The following is a 19,833-nucleotide window of genomic DNA, read 5'->3' as shown; positions in this document are numbered from 1 at the left end:
CCTCATTTTAAAGTTTTCCAGGGGATAGGTGACAATCACTAGCTGGTATCAATGGAATAGAGGGAAGTTCCTAGTGTTTAATTAAACAGTGTCTATTTTCTGGGGTCTTTACTCGTGAATGAAATTTTTCCCTTTGTCTATTATTCCCAAGTCAAATGCAGAAGTATGATCATGAATTGAGAATAACAAAGCTAAATTATTTTTAAAATATTGATAAATCAAAAGGCAAATGCACATATGTAAAGTTTAGTAATACTGTGAGCCTTGTGAATTGGGAGACAACCCCATTATCTCATCATAATATAAAACTCAGTCTTATGATTACTTGAATACATTTCCTCTTGAATTTCTCTCAACAATCATTTCTAAAATAACCATGTGGTTGGGATAAAGTTTGTCCACAAATGGACTGATCTCTTAATTCTTCCTTATTTGAGCTGAATGGCATGACAGTGGAGGCAAAGAGGCGTAGGATAGGTTTTAAGGTATTAAAAATGTCAGAGCTTCCACAGCATGGCAACAGCTTTGCCAATGTCCACATGATAGTTGAAAATACAAAGCCCAACAAAGGTTAAAGCTGACAGTTGCAAAATGACTGCTTGGATGGCTTTCTGCAATGCATCCCCATGAACATAGTAACAACTTATCCAAGGCTCCAATGACTATGAACAGTGAGGGCTACAACCAAGGATGAATGTTCCACTGCAAAGCAAAGATTCAAACATGCAGCCAGAGCATCCCCAGGAGCAAAACACTGATAACCCTCTCACTAGTTCAATGGAGCCTTGAAACCAAAATGGGGCTTGGTGACCAGTGAAGGTGCTGCATTCCACAGCACCATGGGGCAAGTCAATTCTAGAGAAATACTGAGACATGAGCATTTCTGACCAGTGGTATCCAAAGTAACAGAGTTCAGCCTCCTTGGATACTGCAGAGGACACTCAGTCTTAAGAGAATTGCTATCCTGTTTTTGAGGGCTCCAGGTCCTTCATCAACCTGAAAGCAGTTATGACCCATTTAATCTTAATTTTCCCCTAAAGCAAGCAATCTGAAGATCTCTAAACCCCACAGGAGAAGGCTTCATATAACCAAATATGTTGCTACCTTGTGCAATTAAATCTGCAATCAAATCCTGGATAACTTTGGAATAAAAAAAACTGGATTTGCAATATTTGTTGTATCTATTTTCCTAGAATAGCTATCCCATAAGAATTTTCCCCAGAAAACCTATCACAGTTAGTAGTAATAATTCTGTTAACCACATATGCTTATTTTTTGCATTGTTCTACAAAGAGAAAATTTCTCTCTTTCAGAAGCTCTATTGTTACAATATATGCTGGCAAATGAGATAACTTGGAAATTCCTTGAAAATATGAAGTAGAGCTAGGTATTCATATGCATAAAATATATAAAACAGGGCATCTAGTAATATTGCAACAGTAAAGCAACAATCTTTCAGGTGAATATTTCTAGTCAATAAAACATACCTAATATTTATGGGATATAGTATAATACTTTTGATACATGTATATAAGATATGTACTGATAAAAACAGGATATTTAATGTGTCCCATTTTCATATCATTGTTTTATGTTTAAAACTTTCAAGTTTTCTCTTCTAGTTATTCATAATATATTTATTAGGTTATTGTTAAATATAAATATCCCATCAATATATATAATTATTTTGTGTTAATAAAATATTATTTAAATTTTTAAACAGTTGGAAATGCTAACTATCCTAATTTGATCATTGTACCTTGTATACATGCGTTAAATAATTACACCACACCTCATAAATATGTACTATTAAAATAATAATATATAAATGAATAATTGTAAAAAAATCATATCCACGAACAGAAAGAAAATTCTAAATGAAAATTATCCAGTGTATATTTTTCTCTAAAATATTTTTCCTAATGATATTTTTTTAGACATGGTTATTTTATTTAATTTCTGCAATATAAATGCCAATATAATGGTAAGACTCCAGCAAAAATTCAGGATTTCACTTAAGGCATTAAGTATAATAAATTTAGTCATATAGCTTAATTCCTACTAGAGTCATGCCAAAGTCATACTTACATAAATTGATGGAGTTCTATTAAAATGTTAAAAAAGAGTAATAACTTCTAAGAAATCCGTATATTTCTATAACTCCTGTCTACTTATATAAATATCAATTATTCACAAAATTCTTTTTCCCTATTCTAAGTAGTCTCACAACTGTGCTAAATGCTAATGGGGTTTTTAACATGCAAAGGATTTGAAAGGACAAATTATGTACTCTTGTCATTTACAGTTATTATCCAGAGACTTCATAGTTATGTATTTTGTAGTAAATAATTTATTAGAAGTATCATTAAAGTATTCAATAGGAATACTTTTATTTACTTTGTAATTTATAAACAGTAGGCATTTATTTCTCATTGTTCTACAGGCTGAAAAAAAGGACATACTTTTCATGTCACATCTATGCAAGGTATGTTATCACATATATCTACCTCCAAATATTGCAACTTTAAATTTTTTTTATTTTTTCTAGTTTTTTTTTTATTCCAAAGTGTTAGTATTATTGCTATAAAACTTGATCAAATGCATAGTTGTTCTTATTGGAAAGAAGCCATAATTTCTTTGAATTTTACATTGTATTATGTAAGATTTTCTCAAAACAGGAAACCTTCACCCATCCACAGTCCCCACCAGAAGTGAGGAAAAATAAAATAAACCTAAGCTTAGGATAAGCCCCACATGAATGTTAGATAAAGAAGGCAAAGATAATGAAGTTTTCCTACCAGATCTCTGAAATTAGAGAAATGTTTTGAGCCAGCACTCAGTCACATTTCTAACATAAATAGTACAGTTTGTTCTGCTGGACACTGAAACATGGGCTGTTGACAAACCTAAAATAGTAGTTTTCTTGCCCATTTTTTCAATGTTCTCTGTGTTCTTTACAAAGAATGAATTTAATCTGGGTAAAAAATTTCAAAAGTGTATTTCTGTTCATCCTGCTCATCATCTGTCTTCTTTTTGTCACACATTTATATGTTATACACTTTACATATTGTGTTACTCATTCTTCTGTAAACATTCAATTGTTTAAAAACTTCCAAGTAGGTTTTCCAATCTCATCATTTTTCATTCAACATTGAGTAGAAATGGAGAGAAACAGATTTTCATTTAATGAATTTCTACACTTCCCCTCCTTATCCTCCCTTGTTATAAGTTAGCATCCACAAATCAGAGAGAACATTTGACCATTTTTGGGGGGGAACCAGTTTATTTCACTTAGCATGATACTTTTCAGTTCCATCTATTTACTGGCAAATTCCATAGTGTTGTTCTTCTTTATAGGTAAGTAATATTCCATTATGTATATATGCCATGTTTTCTTTATTCATTCATGTGTTAATGGGCACCTAGGTTGATTCTTTAGCTTGGCTATTGTGAATTGAGTGCTATAAACATTGATGTGGCTGTATCACTGAAGTATGCTGTTTTTAAGTCCTTTGGGTATATGCTGAGAAGTAGGGTAACTGGGTCAAATGGTGATTCTATTTTCTAAGGAATTACCATACTGTTTCCCAGAGTGGAAATTTGTATTCCCACCAACAATGTGTGAGAGAACCCTTTTCCCCACATCTTTGCCAAAATTTATTTTTGATAATTGTCATTCTAACTAGAGTGAGATGGAATCTTGGTGTAGTTTTTATTTGCATTTCTCTAATTCTAGAGATGTTGAATATTTTTTTCCTATACTGTTCACCATTTGTATTTCTTCTATGAAGTGCCTGTTCAGTTTCTTTGCCCATTTATTGATTGGGAGATTGGGTTATTTGTCTTTTTTTTTTTTTTTTTGGTACTGGGGATTGAACTCGGGGGCACTCGACCACTGAGCCACATCCCCAGCCCTATTTTGTATTTTATTTAGAGACAGGGTCTTACTGAGTTGCTCAGCACCTCACCATTTTTGAGGCTGGCTTTGAACTCGAGATCCTTCTGTATTAGCCTCCCACGTGGATAGGATTATAGGCATGCTCCACCACACCAGTATTATTATTGGCTTTTTGGTGTTAAGTTTTTTTGAGTTCTTTGTACAACTTGGAGATTAATCATGGTCTATCTGAGGTGAGCTTGGTAAAGATTTTCTCCCATTATGTAGGCTCTTGGTTCATGTTTTTAATTAGCTGTGAAGAACTTTTTAGTTGGATGCCATCCTATTTATTAATTCTTGATTTTACTTCTTTTGCTTCAGGAGTCTTATTGAGGAAGTCTGTTCCTCAGCCAATATAATGGAAAGTTGGGCCTACTATTGCTTCCTTCTAAGTGCAGGGTCTCTGGTCTAAAGCCAAGGTTTGATCCACTTGAATTGATTTTGTGCAAGGTAAGATATAGGAGTTCAATTTCAGTCTACTACATATGGATTTCCAGTATTCCGAGCACCATTTGTTGAAGAGGCTGTCTTTTCTCCAATGTATGTTTATGGTGCCTTTGTCTAGTATGAGATAACTGTATTTATGTGGGTATTTTTCTTTGTCTTCTATTCTGTTCCATTGGTCTATTTCTGTGCCAATACTATGCCATTTTTTAAAAAAATTATAGCTCTGCAATATAATTTAAGGTTTGTTATTGTGATGCCTCTTGCATTATATTTCTTTTCTTTTTAAAAAATTTATTTCTTACATACATGACAATAGTGGGGTGCATTACATTCATAATTATCCATTCACAGAATTATATTTCTTGCTAAAGATTGCTTTGGCTATTCTAGGCCTCTTATTTTTCCAAATGAATTTTGTGACTGCTATTTCTATTTCTATGAAGCACATCATCAGATTTTAATGGAAACTGCATTAAATCTACATAGTGCTTTTGGTAGTATGGCCTTTTGACAATATTAATTCTGCCTATGCAAGATCATGGGAGGTCTTTCCATTTTTTAAGGTGTTTTTCAATTTCTGTCTTTAGTGTTCTGTAACTTTCAATGTGAAGGTCTTTTATCTCTTTTGTTAGATTGAGTCCCAAGTACTTTTTTTTTCAGGCTGTTGTGAATGGGATAGTTTTTGTGCTTTCTCCTTCAGCTGGTTAGTCATTGGTGTATAGGAATACAATAGATTTAGGGGTGTTGATTTTATAGCCTGTTACTTTTCTGAATTTGATTATGAGTTCAAGAAGCTTTTTGGTGAAGTTTTTGGGTTGTCTAAATATAGAACCATGTCATCAGCAAATAGGAAGAGTTGGAGTTTTTTTTCCCCTATTCCTATTCATTTAATTTCTTTCTTTTGTCTAATTGCTCTAGCCAGGATTTCAAGGACTATGTTGAATAAAATCCCTATCTTGTTCCAGTTTTTAGAGGGAATCCTTCTAATTTTTCTCCATGCTGAATGATATTGGCCTTGGGATTAGCATACATAATTTTGAGAAAGTTGAGGTATGTTCCTACTATCCCTGCCTTTTCTAGTGTTTTGAATATAAATGGCTGTATTTTGTCCAATGCTTTTTTTGTATATATTTGATAATCATGTGATTCTTGTTGATAAGTCTATTGATGTGATGAATTACATTTATTGATTTCTGTGTGTTGAACCAAATTGTCTCCCTGAAATGAACCTCACTTGACCGTGATGAATTATATTTTTTATTTGCCAGGATTTTATTAAGAATTTTTGCATCTGTGTTCATGAGGATATTGGTTTAAAGTTTTCTTTCCTTGATGTATCTTTTTCTGGTTTTGGTACCAGGATGATAATAGCTTCATAGAATGAGTTTAGAAGGGTTTCCTCCATCTTTATTTCAGGGAATAATTAGAGGAGTATTGGTCTAAGTTCTTCTTTGAACATCTGGTAGGACTAGACTGAGAATCCATCTGGTCTTGGGCTTTACTTTGTCCATTGGCTTTTGATGGCATCTTCAATTTCATTGCTTGAAATTGATGTTTAAATTTTCTATTTCTTCCTGTTCCAATTTGGATTGGTCATATGTCTCTAGAAATGTGTTAATGTCATCATGATTCTCTATATTATTATAGTATAAATTTTCAAAATAATTTCTGATTATCATCTGAATTTCAGTAATGTCTGTGATGTTTCCTTTTTCATCACAAATTTTAGTAATTTGAGTTTTCTTTTTCTTCAGTAATTTAACCAATGTTTTTTTCAATTTTATTTGTCTTTTCAAAGACTCAACTTTTTGTTCTATTTTTTGAATTTTTTTTAATTTTACAGATTGCAGCACTGATTTTGATTTTTTCCTGTCTTCTACTACTTTTAGTAATGGCTTGTTCTTTTATTAGGGCTTTAAGATGTAATGCTATTCCACTTATTTGGTGACTTTCTATTCTTTTAAAGAATGCACTCAGTGCAATGAACTTTCCTCTTGGAACTGCATTTATGGTGTTCCAGACATTTTGATAAGTTGTGTCACGATTATCATTTACCCCTAAGTACTTTTTAATTTCACCCCTGACTACTGTTATTGTATCCTTTGGTCATTAAATAGCATATTATTTAGCCTCCTGGTGTTGGAATATCTTCTATTTTTTATTTTGTCATTGATTTCTAATTTCATTTCCTTATTATCTTGTAGAATGTAAGGTATTATCTCCATTTTTTTTTAATTTTCTAAGAGTTGCTTTGTGGCCTAAAACATGGTCTTTTTTAGAAAAGGATACATGTACTGCTGAGAAGAAAGTATATTCATTCCTTGATGGATAAAATATTCTATATATATATCTGTTAAATCTAAATAACTTATTGTATTCATTAATTCTATATCTTCTTTATTTAGTTTTTATTTGGAGAATCTATCTAGTGATGAGAGAAGCATGTTAAAGTCATCCAGTGTTACTGTGTTGTGGTCTATTTGATTCTTAAGATTGAGAAGGGTTTCTTTGATTTACATAGGTGCTCCACTGTTTGGGGCATAAATATTTAAAATTGTTATGACTTGTTGATGTATAATTCCCTTAAGCTCTATGAAATGTCATTCTTTGTCCCTTCTTATTAACTTTGGCTTGAAGTCCACTGTATCTGATATGAAGTTAGTTATCCTTACTTGTTGATGAGGTCTATGTCAATAATATGTTGTCTTCCCACCCTTTTACCTTCATCCTATGGATGTCTTTGCTTATGAGGTAAGTCTATTAGAGACAGCATACTGTTGGGTCTTATTTTTTTAATCCAACCTACCAGTCTGTTTTTTTGTTTGGTGAATTTAGGTAATTTACACTTAGTATTATTATTTAGAAATGATTTATTTTAAGAGAGAGAGAGAGAGAGAGAGAGAGAGAGAGAGAGAGAGAGAGAGAATTTTTTAATATTTATTTTTCAGTTTTCCATGGACACAACATCTTTATTTTATGTGGTGCTGAGGATCGAACCCAGCACCCTGCACAACAAGTGAGCATGTTACCACTTGAGCCACATCCTCAGTCCATAGAAATGATTTTTCTTCCTTGTAATTTTGATTTATTTCTGGTATTTATTTTGAATTAACTTCTCCTTTGATTGACTATTCTCCTAGTGTCCTTGCTCCCTTTTCTGGTTTTCCTCTTTTTTTAAAATTTTTTCTTCATAAAATATTTCATCAAGTATATAGAGTAAGCTTTCTAGTTGTGATTTTTTTTTAACTTTTGTTTATTTTGGAAGGTTTTATTTCATTATCAATTCTGAAGCTTAATTTTGCTGGGTATATTATTCTTGGCTGGCATCCATTTTCTTTCAGATCTTGGTATGTATTATTCTAAGACCTTCTATCATTGAGAGTCTGGGTTGATAAATCAGCTGAAATCTGGATTTGTTTCCCTCTGAATATTACCTATTGCTTTTCTTTGGCACCTTTTAAAATTCTATCCTTATTATGTATGTTAGGCATTTTCATAAAAAATGTGCCTTGGTGCAGGTCTGTTGGATTTTATATATTTGGGGTCCTATAAGCCTCCTGTATTTGTTTTTCCATCTCATGTTTAAGGGTTAGGAAATTTCTGAAATTATTTCATTGAAAAGATGGTGCATTCATTTGCATCTCTGAGCCTTCATTTATCCCAATGTCTTAAGTTTGATCTTTTCAATTTATTGAATAATTCTTGGATGTTCTGTTCATAGTCTCTTAACTTCTTTTCACCATGGTTAGCTTTATTTTCTAGATTATATTTTATCTTCATTGCCTGAAACTCTCTCTTTCATGTGGTCTAATCTATTCATGATGCTTTCCAATTAATTTTTAATTTGGTTTACTGATTTCTTTATTTCAAGGATTTCTGACTGATTCTTCTTTAGGATCTCTATCTTGTTGAAATGATCTTTTGTTTCTTGCATTTGTTCCCTGATTTCATTTCTTATGTTATGTTTTACCTCATAGAACAGTGTAACCATAAATTTTCTGAATTCTATCTCTGATATTTCCTCCACTGTGGTATCAATGAGTCTACTGTAGAGATAGTTTGGGTTATTTGGAATGGTTTGTTCCCTTGCTTTTTCATATTGTTTGTGTGTCTTCCCATTTATCTGGATGGATTTATGCTGTGGAATTTCTATTTTATTAATTTACAATGTCCCCGTATGTTAATAATACCTTTTAGATTGAGGATAGGAAGCCCAATTATAGCAACAATGTATGCAAATAATATAGCAGTGCAGACTAAGTCCTTAGTTCCCATCTTAATATCCAGTGTTAATTGGTACAATATGTAGGGATAGCAATTCAGATCAGTGTAATCAGTACATAATCACATATTATGTATAGTGTAAAATCAAACAATAGGTGTTGTCTATGTCTTTTTTCTGCATGGGGTGGGTCAAAGCCAGGTGATGGGATGCTCTAGGCCTAGTCAGGGCAGCTGGAGCAGTGGACCAGGCCAAGGACTGTTGGTTGGGAGACTGGGGACAGGGAGATGGAGGCCCCTGTTGGGTGTTGAACTGGCACCAGATCCAGTGGATCCCAGGGACTGGTGGAAGCCAGATGGGACTGGGGAGAGAGTCAAGTATCAGGCTGGTGTGGGGACCAGAGTGTGCTGGCTAGCATGGTCCCCTGGAACCGGTGGATGCCAGACAGCCTAGACAGTCAGCTGAAAGCAAAATGCCCTCATACCTTCTCTTTCAACCTTCAGACCACTATAGTTGGCCACATCTCTCTCTAACCTGTTTTCCACCTGGGTAAAATGCTCCCAGTTCCTGACTTTCCACAGGTTTGCTAGGCTCAGATAGGCTCAGACAGGATTACACAGACCTAGCTGCAAACTTACAGATCTGGGTTTCCAGCTTCCGTAGGTTCCACCTTGCTACAAGTCCCAAGATGGCTCCTGGATTGATAAACTCCAGTGGAGAAATTTTGTTAATATCAAATGAAGGAGTCAAACAGTCTGTTTTTGCTAGAGCAGACTGCCTCTGCAGTCTCAGGAATTTTCACTCAAAGCCTTGGAGAGACTTAGAATTCCCACTGCTTGAATTCTGGTAGCCCAGACAAGAGAAATGCTGCCTCATGCCAATCTACCATCTTCTATCATTTATTTTGTTCTTTATTCTTTATGTAGATTCCTGCTTCTATTTTATTTTTATTTGTTCCAGTTCTTAAAATTACCCTTAATATTTCTTGTAGTTTCAGTGTGGGTGTGATAAATTTTCACAACTTTGATTTTCACAAAAAGAAAACAAAAAATAATTCTGTTTTTTTAAAGATATTTTTATTTCTTACCCTTATTTTTCAAGCCAACTTGACTAGCTTAAATATTTTCTTCTTATTCATGATTTTCAGTGATTTTATTTTGATGTTTGTTAGGGTTTTGTGTTTTACTCAGAAATTTTCTTTCTGTTTTTCTTTTCTTGGTATTAAAGTTTTATGGTTCTTATGGATTTGGAAACATTTTGATTATTACTTGCTCAGATATTTGCTCGTTAATTTTACTTTTGTGCTCCATTACGTATTTTATTAGATCCTTGAAGTTTTCTCCAGGTCACTTGGACTCTGTTTGGGGTTATTTTGGTCTCTATTTTCAATAGCTTCTATTGCCATGTTTTCAATTTTACTCATTTTTTTTTTCAAAATGTTCACCAAGTTCCACTTGTTCTTTTTTCGGTGTTTCATCTCTCTTCTCAGTTTTTATGTTTACTTTATATTTTCTAGCATACTTTAGTAGGTCTTTAAAAGCCAGTTTTTGATGATTCTATCATCTCCATCATTTCTGTCTACATTTGTTTACTGATTTTTCTTAAAATTATGATTTCTATTTCCTTTTTTGTATATATAGTATATTGGTGGGATAGTAAAAATTATAAATATTACATTATTCATGATCTAAATATCATTGTTGTCCTTTAAAAATAAAGACAGCTAAATTACATGTACACCTGCTTGATCTTTTAGTGTTTTAGAGCTATGATTTTTCAAGGCTTGCTTAGCTTTATTATAAGATTACTTTACCTCTATTTCTAAAACATAAATCACATTGACCATCTACTAAATATCCTGAGTGTTCATTGAAACCTTAGACCGCAAATGTCTTCTAGGCTTGCATGAATTCTAAAAAACCTTCTCTTTACTTTTATCTTACAAAGTTCTTTCTTAAGCCTCATGGAGTTTCATGTTATGAAATTACAACTATTCAGATTTAACCCCTAGGAGATTCCTATGTAGATTTTTCATAGTCCCTCATTGTATATCTATCTCTCTTTCCATTATTCTATCCTGAAAATTGCACTTGCTTCAGCCTCCCTGAACCCAAATACATCTACTTATCTCCATCATCTCTCTTGTGACATTATCATGGACTTGGATCTCTGTTTGTTACTGTACTTGGAAATTATTTTCATTTTCTGTCTTCTGACTTGTACTCCCTATTGACCTTAGGTGGCCAAGAATTACTATACCATGCATATATGATATTGTGATCTACTGAATAAAACCCTGAGAACCTCAACACTTAGGATAGTTCTACACACCATAATATGGATTTTTAAGAACTTGCCAAATCTAAGTTTCTAATCATTTCTGACTCCTACTAATCAATTCTCCTATTGTTTCACAACACAGTGAAGGTCCAGGTTCTTACTTCATTCAAATGATTTCCATTTCTCCAAAGTGTCATAATTTTTCTAAGGCTAGGATTGCCCCTAACAGGACTACACCCATGACTGTCAATTATTCACACAGATTTTTCTATTTTCCTTCCTTACCATCTTTTTACCTTAGAAATTTTTAACTAAGGTACACAACTTAAGAAATAAAAGAATTTCTTATTAGAAAAATATTTTGATTTTCTATATCTGAATTGTATCCTACTGTGCTTCTTTTATTTGCTATATTTTCAATTCCTTTTATTTTAACACTGATCATATTTTTTTTTAATGTGTGCTTATCTCTGTTACCAACTAGACTATAATATCTGAAAGGACAAGAAAGATGTTTATCTTGTTTGCAATTCATATTATAGCCTAGCATAGATATTATATAAGCCCTTGATATTTAATATTGCATGTTAAATTGAATGTATGAAACAGAAGAAAATGTTATAGATACTAACCTTACAGGGCCAGCTGTATTGAGTTCAGTATTGGGCAGTAGTGACAGTGATGCAAGAAAGAATTGGGTTGGATGTGATCATTGTTCAAGATAAGTAAATTAAAGGCCATAGACGGGGGTAAATAAATAAGAATGTTAAACATCAGAAGCAGATACACCATGTAGGGACAAAGTTTCTCAGGGGCAGCCCTGCAGTTGTGCCAGAATGGTAGTGGAATTAGGGGACTGAACTAAGAGCCCAACAGCAGTGGCAGCCACATAATAATACTCCAGTAGAATGAGCAGACTCAGTGAAAGTGCATAAAGAATATTATAAAGAATATTAGTCACTGTGTAGGTCTAGACATGGAACAACAGGAATGTGGAATGCAATGGGAGTAGAGAATGAGGATGGCAAACTGAATCCCCAGGACTGCAAAAGAGAGGAATTTTATTAGTAATTTTTGTTATACTCACTGGATGTTGCTCTGCGTGTGGGCACTCTCTCGTCCAGCAAGGAAGTCCATGGAACAGGGTAGAGGAGACTGGCTACGGAGTCTCTAATCAAGACCTCTGGAGACCAAGCAGGAAGCTGGCCTAATTTTCTTGTACAGTTACCATGTGTATATATTCAGGCAGTAGCTAAGCTGATTACAAGCAGCCACCAATACAATTGCTGGCCAACTGTCCCTGCAGCGACCAATAGAGGAGGGGGCCATGGAGCAAGCACAGGGACTGCAACACACAGCCTCACACCCAGGGCTGTGCCTAAGGGGTAAGCTGTATGCCATGTATGCAGTACTCCATGCACCTATCCCTACACCTCCTACAATAAAACACTGAAGAAGTCTCTGGCAATGACTACCTACTGTGGAATGTAAGGCAGTTGTGACAGAATGGAACTAAGACAACAGTGGCGCACAAGGCAGAAGATAGGGTTACTGTGTATCCCTAGGACACATTTGGTTGATAGCTGCTGAGGTACTGGTAAGGGGTACTAGCTATCTTGAACTTTTCCCTCTAGTTTCATTATTCACAATTCTCTGTTGAACTCTTGTTCCCACAAGTCTTGTCCATATAGACACTGTTAATACAACTCATTGTCCATTGCCATTTGATTGAATCCTGTGAATGAGGTCCCCCAGAAGGAAATATGTAGAAGGGAGGAGAGGAAGTTATTGATTTCTCAGGCTCTTTTCTTCTGGGTTCCCCTTGATTGACTGCATCATCCAAACCAAAGTTACTAAAATCTGTAGGAGCCTTTTCTACACAAATTCATTTTTCTTCTTCAGGTTTTGACAACCCTTCATTATTATTTCAGGTTTAAGTATAACTACAGTTCCTTTTCCCCCAGCCCTTACTGGACTCCATATATTGTGCTACCTCACACTTGGTTTTACTATATATAGCATATATAGAAACAATCTTTCCATTAAATTCCCCTCAAATTACTCATTTTTGTGAGTGTTATTCTGTGCTGTGCAGAGAGTACCTTAAGTAGAAAATTCTGCACCTGGCCACGTGTGACAAGTTGCAATAAAAACAGAGGCATGTTAAAAATATAGTATACATTTGATTCAAGTGGGTTATGAACTCCCATTTTTACCCTGTATACAGATTGCAGTATCACATCGGTTACACATCCACGTTTTTACATATTGCCATACTAGTGACTGTTGTATTCTGCTACCTTTCCTATCCTCTACTATCCCCCCTCCCCTCCCCTCCCCTCCCATCTTCTCTCTCTACCCCATCTACTGTAAATAAATGTATGAAATATGATATGTCAAGAGCTTTGTAATGTTTTGAACAACCAATAATAAAAAAATATGTACAATATAATGCACCAATAAAAAAAAAGTGGGAAAAAGTCTGACCACATTTTGATCACACACACAAAAATATAGTATAAAATTACCTTTGGATTAGGTATATATACAAATTAAATAAGGGACTGGGGTTGTGGTTCAGAGGTAGACCGCTCACCTAGCATGCTTCAGGCACTGGGTTTGATCTTCAGCACCACATAAAAAAATAAAATAAAGGTATTATGTCCATCTATAGCTAAAAAATAAATATTTTGAAAAAAAATAATAAAAATAAAAATTTTAAATAAAAAAACTTAAATAAATTTTATGTTTTAACTTGTGTTCCATGCCAAAATATCAATTATGTATGTGAAAATATTTTTAAAAAACCTGAAATCTAACACACTCTGGTTCCTTACATGTTCTGAAGAGGTAACCATAACACAATACAACCAAACTTAATTTAATGAGTGTTAGTTGCATTCTAAAAGTAAAAAAAAAAAAGATTTTCTTTCTTTCTTACTTTCTTTTTTGGTTCCAAGGATTGAATCGAGGGGTGTTAAACTCCTGAGTCACATCCCCAACCCTTCTTCTTCTTCTTTTTTTTTTTTTTTTATTTTGAGACAGGTCTTGCTAAGTTGCTTAGGACCTTGCTAAGGCTGGCTTTGAACTTGCAATCCTTCTGCCTTTAAAATTATGATACATAAATTTCTAAACACAAAGGAAACACAGAGGCTTAGTGAGATATTGTTAAGAGGTTATAGGTAATCTGTTATACATTATATAGTGAACCCTTAATGATGCCTAGTTCTATTCTTATATAAACTTTCAAATACTTTATTTCTTTTGTTTACATACTGATTAATTAGCATAATTTCAATTCACTTTCTAACAGAAATGGTAATATCTAATTTATATTTTCAATACTGGTTATGTATTTGTTATGGATATTCTAGTTAAATGAACAATTATTCCAATTAGGTTAAAATTCCACAAAATGAAATCGATAAATTATTTAAGATTTTACAAATGGTAATACTCTTAGACAAAAAATCTATTCCAATTGCTACTTACTAGTAGTATTTCTATAAATTTACCTAAGTAAAATGACATCCCAGTTTTCAATAAGCACTATACATTCTAAGCTTGTAATACTATTACCAATGCAATGTTTTATGTTGGGTAAGACTTCATATTTTATTCTTAGGCTCACATAAAAATGATTATTAACTACAATTGTTTGGTTGCAAAAAGCAAATACAGACTATCTTCATCAGCAGGTGTTCACAGACTTTTCCTCTGAAATTTGATCATTAGATTTGTCAGCACTTTAAAATACTTGGAGTATGTATCTGGGTACATATTGAAATCTGTGGTTGTTCCATCATTAAAAATTTAAATTCTTACCAGGTTGTCTCTGCTCTTCTTGAATCAGGTATCTCTACCCTAGATCCGTCAGCTGTGTCCTTAGGAAATTTGCACATCTTGACTTCTGGGAAGTTTTTATTAGCAGGAGACCAATCCAATTTGTATATGCGACAGACTATGTGATATTTAAGATTATTTTTTTCTCTGATAAAAATTCTTTATATCAAAATATGCCGCAGTCCGGCTGCAGCAAAATAACCGGGGGGTTTCGAATGACTTGTGTACCTTGATACAGCAGGAGTGGAAGCCGTTTATTGTAGGACAGGAGTGGTATTTATACATTTTACACAGCTTATCTAATTAGCATAAAATAGATACAGCAGTCAACCAATAAGGAATCTCTACACTTAATGGCTCGCTTTTGTTACTTCACAAACCACTTCCTCTGGCATTTTGCCAGGCACCATGCAGACTTGTTTACAGACTGTAACATTTCTCTGGCAAAATACCAGGTGCCATCCTGACTTGTTTACGTACCTTAACAAAAATAGATGAAAAAGATAAGAGAATAGTTGCCAACAAGTATTACAATTTCTTAAAACTTATAAGTGATTCTGCGCCATTAATTCCTTGGCCTCTAAACCTCTCTGACCTAAATGCTAGATTCATTCCAGTTAGGTCAATTAAGTGGAGCAACATTTGAATCTGTTCCACATCCAACATTTCAAGTCAGAATGCTTTCTCCATGTCCAAATGATTTTAAAGTAATTCTAACTGAACATTTCCTGTTACATCACTTTTATTTTGTCATATAATTACTATTTTGCTCATTTTAATAAAGTAAACTCAATGCTCTAAAAGTATCTCCATTCCTTTCATCTAAAAAAATATTTTCCTCATCAAGACTCATCATTTTACATTTGTAACCATCTGTTCCCATGCAAAATAGCAGAATGTTATACCACTTATCTTTTTTTCAAAAAATTACTTATTTAGTCTTTTCATGAGCTGTAAATTCTTTGATAGGTTTAGCTATCCATTTTTTTAAAGTCTTAGTATTTAAACAAAACAGATATCCGCTCTGCTCCTTCTTAAAGTACTCTAACCCCAGAATATATGATAACAACATATTAAAATTTCTCAACCTAACAAAGGTAAATAAAACACTTATAATTTACTCCACTACCAAATTCTCAAGACTATAGGTGATTATCTTTCTTTCTTCTTATAGAAAGTAAACATTTTGCATTGTTGGGTCTGGGGTTATAGCTCAGTGGTAGTCTACTTGCTAGCATGCACAAGGCCCTGGGTTTGATCCCCAGCATACCCTAAAAACCGAAATTTGCAAGAGTTTCATAATTAGCATATATATATATATATAATATATATATATATATATCAAAATGATAAAACTTGATTTAAATATTATTTAAAACTATTTCTAACTCTTCAATAGCCCTTTATGAATCCTTCTTTTAAGATTGCAAATTAATTAGTATCTTTATTCTTTATGTGTTTAATTTGAAGTTATTTGATGACATGTGTTCTTGTCCCCCCAAATTTAGGAAAGATACCATAATGAAATTTTCTAGCCATAATATAGATGTCATCATGATTATTAAAATTATAGAGGGTTTCAAACAAAAAACCATAAACTTTAATTTAAAAGTAATTTTTAAATCCTTTATTTCTGTGTTTGACTTAGCTCTTCAAGATATGTTTATATTTTGTACATTATAGTCTATAAATAAACTTTTTTCTCTCAATATTAATCTGCATGTGAAGTAAACAACACCAGAGTTGGTGACACCAATATTCTGCCATCCCTTTACTCATACTACAGTGGTTTCTGCTTTCTTTACTATCCCATCGATCCAACATTACCACACTAGATACATTTTGCTATTCTAGATATTTTTATATGATAATATATTCATTTTTAATATTTTTCCATCAATAAATAGTTTTTTCCATATATATTATATTTAAAATTCTTCAAACTTATATTTAAACCTCCTCTGATCTTACCAACACTACCCATTATTCCAGGCATATTTCTTGCTATTCGCTCAACATAGATTTTTCTAATAAAATATAATGGGTTTTTTGCTTAAGATATTATTTATATAATTTTGTAGTATTTTATTACTGTTATCATCAAATTTCTGGTTATTTTTAAACATTAATATTTGTCTAAATTCATTCTTTCAATATACATAGTTTGCATCATACAGTATTTGCAGTATTTACAGTGTGCATAAATTAATAAAACATAATATCTTTCCTCTCAAATATTTCAGTCTACTAGGGAATCCAAAAATATAAACCAGTAATTGCACATATAAAATGTAGTGGGAACCCACAGAAAAGATAAGTTAATTCTCCACAGTTTGGTAGAAAAGTCAGAAGGGACTTGTTAAACTGCAGATCCTTGAGTCCATCTTGAGGTATTCTGATATAATACTTCCAGATTGGTGACACATAATTCTTAAAATAAACCTAAAGAAAGATTATTGTTTTCTTAGAAAGACAAAAGATGGTGTTGTGCCTTAGAAGTAATGCTGTCTCCAGTTTTCCTTGGTGATCATGTGAAGATTGTCATGCAACACATAGATGAGACTGGTTTCAGCTATGTATGATGACACTCTTTAATAGGAATAAGATAATGAACTGGGATTTGATTGTTGTAAAGAAATGCCTAAAAAATAGCTTTCTCAACGTCAATATGTTAATTATCAGAGAAATTTGCAAAGTTGTTATAATGTGCTTGAAATATTTGTTATTCATTTTAATATTTAGATTTAGAATCACTCTATATCTTACAGGATATGGTAATGTTACATTTTAGGATGGCTTCCAAATAAGGATAAGACCTAATGACTGACTGGCAAAACTCCAATAGATTTTAGATAAAATCTCTAATTAAATTTCTCTAGTATAAGCATAATTTATTGCAGATTTTCCAAAAATTCCCTGTAGATTTCTATTATGCCTAGAAATACTCTCTGAATTATAAATTAATTCAATAAATTCCTAGTGAAGCAATCATATTTTGTTTCAGGAAGCTGTTTTCTTCTTTATATTCCTATATTAATATAGGAATTATAAATATAATATAATTTATATTAAAATTATAATTTATTATGCATATAATTATTTAATTCTTTACTTCTTAAAATGCATGAGGCTATATATGTCAAAAGATATCTGGAAATATTTTGGAAAACTAGTTGCTGTGGTTTGGAGGTTAAATATTCCTCAAGGTCCATGTGTTAAAGGCTTGGTCTCTGGAATGGTCATATAGGGAGGTGGTATAATGAAGAGGTACATCCTTGTGTGTGGTCTTTTCTTTGTTAAAGGCATGGCCTTGAACAGTATTGTGGGACCCTGGTCTCTTCCTTTTCTGTTCTATTGTTTCCTGGCTATGAGTTGAGATGTTTTTCTCGGCCATAGACTTCCATGATGAACTGTCTTCCCGCAGGCCCAAAGTAATAAGACCAATCAATCATGAACTGGAACCCCAAAAACTGTGAACCAAAATATATATCTATTCTTTTTATAAGTTAATTTATTTCAGATGTTTTGCTACAGTGACAGAAAACCGACTAACATCCTGTACCCGAAGAAATCACGTAACTTCATATTTTATACTACTATATCTACCTTGGCAATGAAATTGCTGTCACTTCACTGTAAAGACAGACTGGCAAAATTGTTAATTTAACTTTATCCATAATATCAGAAATATGCAATATCTTATAGTTCTCTGTTGAAGGAGCTAATTAAATACAAAAAATGATAAGAATAATGACTTGGTCAAATTGCTAGCTTATGCAAATTTGTATCATTTTTGTAACAAGTTTTGGAAGTTTATGAATATTATTTTATTGGATTTGTACAGAAAACAAGCCAAAAATGTTTTCTTCTAGCAATAAATTCAATACACATGCGGAGGTTCAACATTACAAACTTAGACACACAGGTCCTTATGCCTGGTGACAGCTCATTGACTAAAAGTCACTGTGGTAATGTCATCTGGTCTTACTTGCTTACATGCAACTGTAGCAATGGTGTCATTTCAGGGAGCCATGAGGAGAAAGGCCCCTTTTCCTTACAAATGCAGGAGGGACATTGCTTGTGCTTCTTTTAGAAATATTGGCATCTAAATTAATTCCACCACCCAGTGCTTTATTCCTGTATTCCAGAATTTGCTTTTTTTATGCTATTCACTGATACAATTTGTACATCAAAGTTTCTTACTATGTTTTTTTCCTCTTATTTTTTCATAGCATCTGTCCGAAACAAAAATAAAATCAAATTATATGTATAATTTCATTATCTTCTGTCCTTTCATCTTGCTATTTCATTGCTTGTGTGATATATATTACTAAGTACATTCCACCTTCTCAATTTTCCTGTTATAAATAGTTATGCTTTAAAATATTTCAACCATAAAAAATACTGTGCAAAATTTTCAAGTTTGCTGTTTGAAACACAGACTGGTAGAAGTGTGATTTTTGTTGAAGTAATCTGTTATAATTGTATATACAGCTAATTACTTAAAGATGAGACTGGAGAGATAAGCAGTGTTCTGAACATGTAAATTCTTGCCTGGCTTGCTAAGAAAAATAGAATTTCATCCTATGAATACAGGATATCATCATCGTTTTAGCAGAGGTAGCAGAATATGACATGATCGGTTTAATTTTTAATCAAATTGGGATAAAATTTTATGACATGGCAGAGACAACTGTGAACACTGATTTGAAAAAGGAAAGAGTTGGGAGAAAGAAAAAGAACACAAGTTAGCTGATGTTATGATATGGATATTAGGTGTCCTTTAAAGGCTCATATTGTAAGACAATGTAAGAAGTTTTAGAGGTGAACTAATTGCATTATGAAAGCCTTAACCCAATCAGTATATTAATCTCTTGGTAGGGGTTAATTGAATGGTAACTCTAGGCTGGTAGGGTGTGGTTGAAGGAGGTGAGTCATTTGAAGCAGTCCTTTGGGGTATATATTTAGTGAGCTGATCTTAATCTCTCTCATTTTACTGGTGAGATATCTTGAGCTGATTCCCTCCACCACAACCTCTGCCATGACTTTCTGCCTCACCTGGAACCCTGAGGAATGGAGTCTGCTGGCTATGGACTGAAACCTC

The 19,833-nt window shown here is 33.2% G+C and overlaps 1 pseudogene; it reads right to left on the bottom strand.

Moving 5' to 3' along the window:
* Positions 1-497: 497 nt before the first annotated feature.
* On the bottom strand, positions 498-1,017 carry LOC143410626 (succinate dehydrogenase [ubiquinone] cytochrome b small subunit, mitochondrial pseudogene; annotated as a pseudogene).
* Between the last annotated feature and the right edge of the window lie 18,816 nt (positions 1,018-19,833).

The sequence above is a fragment of the Callospermophilus lateralis genome, chromosome 11 (assembly GCF_048772815.1).
Source record: "Callospermophilus lateralis isolate mCalLat2 chromosome 11, mCalLat2.hap1, whole genome shotgun sequence".
Taxonomy (NCBI): Eukaryota; Metazoa; Chordata; class Mammalia; order Rodentia; family Sciuridae; genus Callospermophilus; species Callospermophilus lateralis.
The sequence above is the reverse complement of the archived record's forward strand: the minus strand, read 5'-3'. Positions and strand labels throughout refer to the sequence as shown.